Raw genomic sequence first — 7028 nt, 5'->3', positions numbered from 1 at the left:
TAACCTCTACATGCCCCCCATTCATAACCTCTATATCACCCATTCACATATGACATTACCATACATTCATAACATCTACTTTTATTCCATAACCTCTACCTTATACCCCAATTTTCTGCAACCTCTCATACCCCATTATAACCTCATACCCATTCATAACCTCTACGCCCCACCCCCATTCATAACCTCTACATACCCCATTCATAACCTCTATATACCCCATTCATAGCCCCATTCATAATTCATAACCTCTACATACCCCATTCCATAACCTCTACAAACCCCATTCATAACTTACTCATACCCCATTCATAACCTCTACATACCCCATTCATTCATAACCTCTACATACCCCATTCATAATTCATAACCTCTGTACCCCATTCAAACAACAACCACAACACCTCCCCACCTCTCCAGGTGAGGATCTGGATGTCTGCCTCTCCAGAGATGACCAGTAGCCTGTTCTACACCATCCTGGCCCCCTGCGGTCGGCAGTCCCTGAGTCTGTACCCGGGGCTGGAGGTGGAGGTCTGGTGATGACCACCATGGAGCCCAACATAACCTCCTGTGAGGAGTGGGAGGAGGCCCACCACCTATATCTTCCACCTGGGGAACCTGTCTCTCCTCCTGGGCCTGGTCATCCCCACCACCCTGACCCTGCACATGATCCTGCTGCGCCTCATGCTGATGACAGGTGGGTCCATACTGGCCTCTGCTGGCCCAGACTTACAGCCCAACTCGGTGGTCATGATACGATTTCATTACACACTCAGTGCCATTTCCAGCTCCTGCCCACCACAGGCATCTCTCCTTTCTCTCCAAGATCCACTCGTTCACTCCCTCAAGGATTCATATGCATTGAATTGCTGTTAGAAATATGAAAACACTATAGTGAGAGAACGAGTCCACACTTCCTGAGAAGGGGGAATGGCTGTATAGTACAACTGGGAAAGGGACTGAGTAGAGTGGAAGGATATCATAATATGACCACTATGTTGGTGGTAGTACAGCTGGGAAAGGGACTGGAGTAGAGTGAAGGATATCATATCATATGACCACTATGTTGGTGGTAGTACAGCTGGGAAAGGGACAGTAGGGTAGAGACCACTAAGTTGGTGGTAGTACAACTGGGAAAGGGACTGAGTAGGGTGGAAGGATATCATATCATATGACCACTATGTTGGTGGTAGTACAGCTGGGAAAGACACTGAGTAGAGTGGAATTATATCATATCATATGACCACTATGTTGGTGGTAGTACAGCTGGGAAAGGGACTGAGTAGAGTGGAAGGATATCATATCATATGACCACTATGTTGGTGGTAGTACAGCTGGGAAAGGGACTGAGTAGAGTGGAAGGATATCATATCATATGACCACTATGTTGGTGGTAGTACAGCTGGGAAAGGGACTGAGTAGAGTGGAAGGATATCACATCATATGACCACTATGTTGGTGGTAGTACAGCTGGGAAAGGGACTGAGTAGAGTGGAAGGATATCATATCATATGACCACTATGTTGGTGGTAGTACAGCTGGGAAAGGGACTGAGTAGAGTGGAAGGATATCATATCATATGACCACTAGAGTATGTTGGTGGTAGTACAACTGGGAAAGGACTGAGTAGAGTGGAAGGATATCATATCATATGACCACTATGTTGGTGGTAGTACAGCTGGGAAAGGGACTGAGTAGGGTGGAAGGATATCATATCATATGACCACTAGAGTGTTGGTGGTAGTACAACTGGGAAAGGGACTATGTGGAAGATATCATATCATATGACCACTATGTTGGTGGTAGTACAGCTGGGAAAGGGACTAGTCATATCATATGACCACTATGTTGGTGGTAGTACAGCTGGGAAAGGGACTGAGTAGGGTGGAAGGATATCATATCATATGTGAGTATGTTGGTGGTAGTACAGCTGGGAAAGGACTGAGTAGAGTGGAAAGATATCATCATATGACCACTATGTTGGTGGTAGTACAGCTGGGAAAGGGACTGAGTAGAGTGGAAGGATATCATATCATATGACCACTATGTTGGTGGTAGTACAGCTGGGAAAGGGACTGAGTAGAGTGGAAGGATATCATATCATATGACCACTATGTTGGTGGTAGTACAGCTGGGAAAGGGACTGAGTAGAGTGGAAGGATATCATATCATATGACCACTAGAGTATGTTGGTGGTAGTACAACTGGGAAAGGGACTGAGTAGAGTGGAAGGATATCATATCATATGACCACTATGTTGGTGGTGGGGGCACAGCTGGAAAGGGACTGAGTAGGGTGGAAGGATATCATATCATATGACCACTATGTTGGTGGTAGTACAGCTGGGAAAGGGACTGAGTAGAGTGGAAGGATATCATATCATATGACCACTATGTTGGTGGTAGTACAGCTGGGAAAGGGACTGAGTAGAGTGGAAGGATATCATATCATATGACCACTAGAGTATGTTGGTGGTAGTACAACTGGGAAAGGGACTGAGTAGAGTGGAAGGATATCATATCATATGACCACTAAGTTGGTGGTAGTACAGCTGGGAAAGGGACTCAGTAGAGTGGAAGGATATCATATCATATGACCACTATGTTGGTGGTAGTACAGCTGGGAAAGGGACTGAGTAGAGTGGAAGGATATCATATCAAGGACCAAATTATGTTGGTGGTAGTACAGCTGGGAAAGACACTGAGTAGAGTGAAATTATATCATATCATATGACCACTATGTTGGTGGTAGTACAGCTGGGAAAGGGACTGAGTAGAGTGGAAGGATATCATGTTTTCATATGACTAATTATAAGTTGGTGGTGTGTACAGCTGGAAAGGACTGAGTAGAGTGGAAGGATATCACATCATATGACCAATTATTTTGGTGGTAGTACAGCTGGAAAAGGGACTGAGTAGAGTGGAAGGATATCATATCATATGACCACTATGTTGGTGGTAGTAATAGCTAAAAGGACTGAGTAGGGTGTGGAAGGATACTATATCATATGACCACTGAGTGTATGTTGGTGGTAGTACAACTGGGAAAGGGACTATGTAGAGTGGAAGGATATCATATCATATGACCACTATGTTGGTGGTAGTACAGTCAAAAGGGACTGAGTAGGGTGGAAGGATATCACATCATATGACCACTATGTTGGTGGTAGTACAGCTGGGAGAGGGACTGAGTAGAGTGGAAAGGATATCATATCATATGACCACTATGTTGGTGGTAGTACAGCTGGGAGAGGGACTGAGTAGGAGTGAAGGATATCATATCATATGACCACTATGTTGGTGGTGAGTACAGCTGGGAAAGGGACTGAGTAGAGTGGAAGGATATCATATCATATGACCACTATGTTGGTGGTAGTACAGCTGGGAAAGACACTGAGTAGAGTGGAATTATATCATATGACCACTATGTTGGTGGTAGTACAGCTGGGAAAGACACTGAGTAGAGTGGAATTATATCATATTGTGACCACTACAGTGTTGGTGGTAGTACAACTGGGAAAGACACTGAGTAGAGTGGAATGACATCATATGACCACTACAGTATGTTGGTGGTAGTACAGCTGGGGAATGGGACTGAGCAGAGTGGAATGATATCACATCATGTGAGCACTATGTTGGTGGTAGTACAGCTGGGAAAGGGACTGAGCAGAGTGGAACGATATCACATCATGTGACCACTATGTTGGTGGTAGTACAGCTGGGGAAAGGGACTGAGCAGAGTGGAACGATATCACATCATGTGACCACTATGTTGGTGGTAGTACAGCTGGGGAAAGGGACTGAGCAGAGTGGAACGATATCACATCATGTGACCACTATGTTGGTGGTAGTACAGCTGCCTCCTGGAATTTTCTCAAGCTAGTTTAATAATTTACCGCTATAGGGCAATATGAGGATAAAACTCAACCAATAACAACTCAAGTGTGCTTTATTACTTCCTGTTCCTGTCCCTGATAGGAAGCTGTCTGTTCATCACCTGGGCAACGCTGTACCGGTGTAATCTGGATGTCATGGTGTGGAGCGTGGTCTTCCTGCTGGTCAACTTCATGCACTTCTTCTACCTGGTCTACAAACGCAGACCTGTGAGTTCTGCCCCAACACAATCCAGTTAGAGGCAGACTGTGGTCCATTTATATACCGTACATACATACAGCTTAGAGTAGGTACAAGTTGCCTGGAACAGTTATTTTGATGAGGACTTTTGAAGATGAGTTTTCCATTGTGTCTCTCAGCGGTGAGACAGCCAGTCGAATCCCCCTGGCGTTGGGGCCACTCTGTCTCTCTCTACCTAAATGAGATGCAGGTCTTTCAAATGCACTGCTGCCACCAGGGGACTTTCAGTGTGTAGGGGATCTTCACATACCTGACCACCTCTCCTCATAACGAGGAAGGAAGTTATCTACACATCTATACTGCTGTCCTCTTCACTCCCATGTCTCCACTCCTCCCTCCACCTACTAACACTGAATGACATACATGAGTGAATTATGTCCTATCAATTCAATATCACGGATGAGTGGAACTAGGTGGCCCTCACTTTATGTTGGCTGTTGTGGTAACATTGTATTAAAGACCCTAAAATATACTTCATGCCTGGTCCTTTATGATACGCCCTGTGGTTATCCATCCTGAATCAGGAGCTGAGCTCAAGGCACGTCCATCATCCGTCATAACGCTTTATATTCCCCTCTACCAACTACAGACAATGAGCTGTAACCGTGCTGTGTCTTCTGTCAGATTAAGATTGACAGGGAGCTGAAGTCAGTGTACAAGCGGATGTTTGAGCCCCTTCACGTGCGCGAGGCCCTGTTCCAGAGACTGACGGGCCAATTCTGCACCATCCAGAGCCTGAAGAAGGGACAGGTGTATGCTGCCGAGGACAAGACCTCCGTGGATGAGCGCCTCAGTATCCTCCTTAAAGGAAAGTAGGTATCACTCTGAGACATCTCCCTGTCACCTATCTACCATGTCATTCCACCCAGGTTTTCCCTGAATGATGATCACTAATGATAATAATAATGACCACAAGGTTTAGCAGTATCTGTGTACATTTGTGTGCATTTGATCCGTCCATGGTCATCCATGTTGACTATACGGTTTTGTGTGACAGAATGAAGGTGTCATATCGAGGTCATTTCCTCCATAACATCTACACTAACGCCTTCATCGACTCCTGAGTTCAGATCAACCCAGATGAACAGAGGAGTAAAACATTCCAGGTATATATAGCAGGTGTTCCTATATAACTAACAATTTATCATTTAACCTATATTCCAGTTCATAGTGTATCCATACTGGGTAAAAACCAAACAACACAAGTACTGTTGGCATGATTAGGTCATGATAGGGCAGGTTTGTCATCATGGACAACCTGTGACTTGTTGATTCATTTACAGGTGACCATCATGGCAGAGGAGAACTGTAAGTTCCTGTGTTGGTCCAGAGAGAGGCTCACCTACTTCCTGGAGTCTGACTCCTTCCTGAACGAGGTGTTCAGCTACCTCATTGGCAAAGACATCACCAACAAGCTGTACTCACTAACGACCCCACTCTCACTGACAAGGTGGGTTTAGTCACTGTTCAGTAATCGAGACAATGTAGTTTGTATTGGGGCAGCATGGTAGCTCAGTGGTTAGAGTGTTGACCAGTAAATCAAAGGTTGCAAGTTCTGAACCCCCGAGCTGACAAGGTACAAATCTGTCGTTCGCCTGCCCCTGAACAGGTAGCAACTCCACTGTTCCTAGGCTGTCATTGAAAATAAGAATTTGTTCTTAACTGACTTGCCTGGTAAAATAAAAAAATATTTGTTTTTGTCTACAAACATACACGGATTGTACAAAAATATTAGGAACACCTTCCTAATATTGAGTTGCACCCCTTATTTCAGAACAGCCTCACCCGTCAGGCATGGCTGACGGCAAAGTCGGTAAAATTCCACAGAATGCTGGCCATGTTGACCCAATGTTTCCCACAGTTAGTCGCTACTGAATGTCCTTGGGTGGTGACCATTTTTGATACACATGGGCAACTGTGAGTGTGAAAAACCCAGCAGCATTGCAGTTTTTGACACACTCAAACCGGTGCACATGGCACCATACCCTGTTCAAAGGCACTTAAATCTTTTGTCTTGTCCATTCACCCTCTGACTGGCACACACACACAATCTACATCTCAACTGTCTCAAGTCTTAAAAGTCCTTCTTTAACCTATATCCCTTTCATCTACAATGATTGAAGTGAAGTTAACAAGTGACATCAATAAGGGATCATATCTTTCATCTGGATTCACATGGTCAGTCTATGTCATGGAAAGAGCAGGTGTTGCTAATGTTTTGTACACACAGTGTAATTGTGATTTGGTCATTAACCTTCCTAAATTATGAAATGTCTCCTTAGATTCTAATAACAATGATTATATAAGAAATTATTATGATGGTGGTGGTGACACCGATGATAACAATGATGACGATAACAATAACAATGACTATGTTTACATGAACAGGCAGCGAAGAAGATGGAGCGTCAGCCCAGCCTGTGCTCCCAGGTCTCTATGATGCAGATGAGGAACAGCATGGGCAGCACCAGTGACACTGGCGACATCCTGAACCAGATCCACCGTGGAGGCTCCAGTGGATCCTCACATCGTAAGTCTCACCACCTCCCTTCAAGCTGTGATACTATTGGCCCATCTGTCAGTGTCTAACAACCTGATTAGCTATTGAGTCTGAAAAAGACTGACAGTATCATTCTTGTAATGGCATTTTTAATAGTGACAAAGTTTCGACTCACAGTGAATCTTTGCCAGGTCAATAGTAGCTGTTATACAGTCAATTAATTTACTCAAATCATGAGGCATTCTGGGTTGAGTCCGTCTTCATCGTTTACCCCTCCTATCTTCTCTGATGTGTGATGTTAACAGTCACTAAATCCTTGTTTATTAGGGGTTGTAACGGGTTTCTTCCAACTCCTCCTCTGACGAAGGAGGTGGAACAAGGATCGGACCAAAATG

The 7028-nt window shown here is 44.6% G+C and overlaps 1 pseudogene; it reads left to right on the top strand.

Annotated features, from left to right (window-relative positions):
• The first annotated feature begins 432 nt into the window (after nucleotides 1–432).
• LOC135528915 (blood vessel epicardial substance-like) lies at nucleotides 433–6710 on the top strand (annotated as a pseudogene).
• Nucleotides 6711–7028: the final 318 nt, after the last annotated feature.

Source organism: Oncorhynchus masou, unplaced genomic scaffold (genome assembly GCF_036934945.1).
Source record: "Oncorhynchus masou masou isolate Uvic2021 unplaced genomic scaffold, UVic_Omas_1.1 unplaced_scaffold_10543, whole genome shotgun sequence".
Lineage (NCBI taxonomy): Eukaryota > Metazoa > Chordata > Actinopteri > Salmoniformes > Salmonidae > Oncorhynchus > Oncorhynchus masou.
This window is presented reverse-complemented; position numbering and strand designations above follow the sequence as displayed.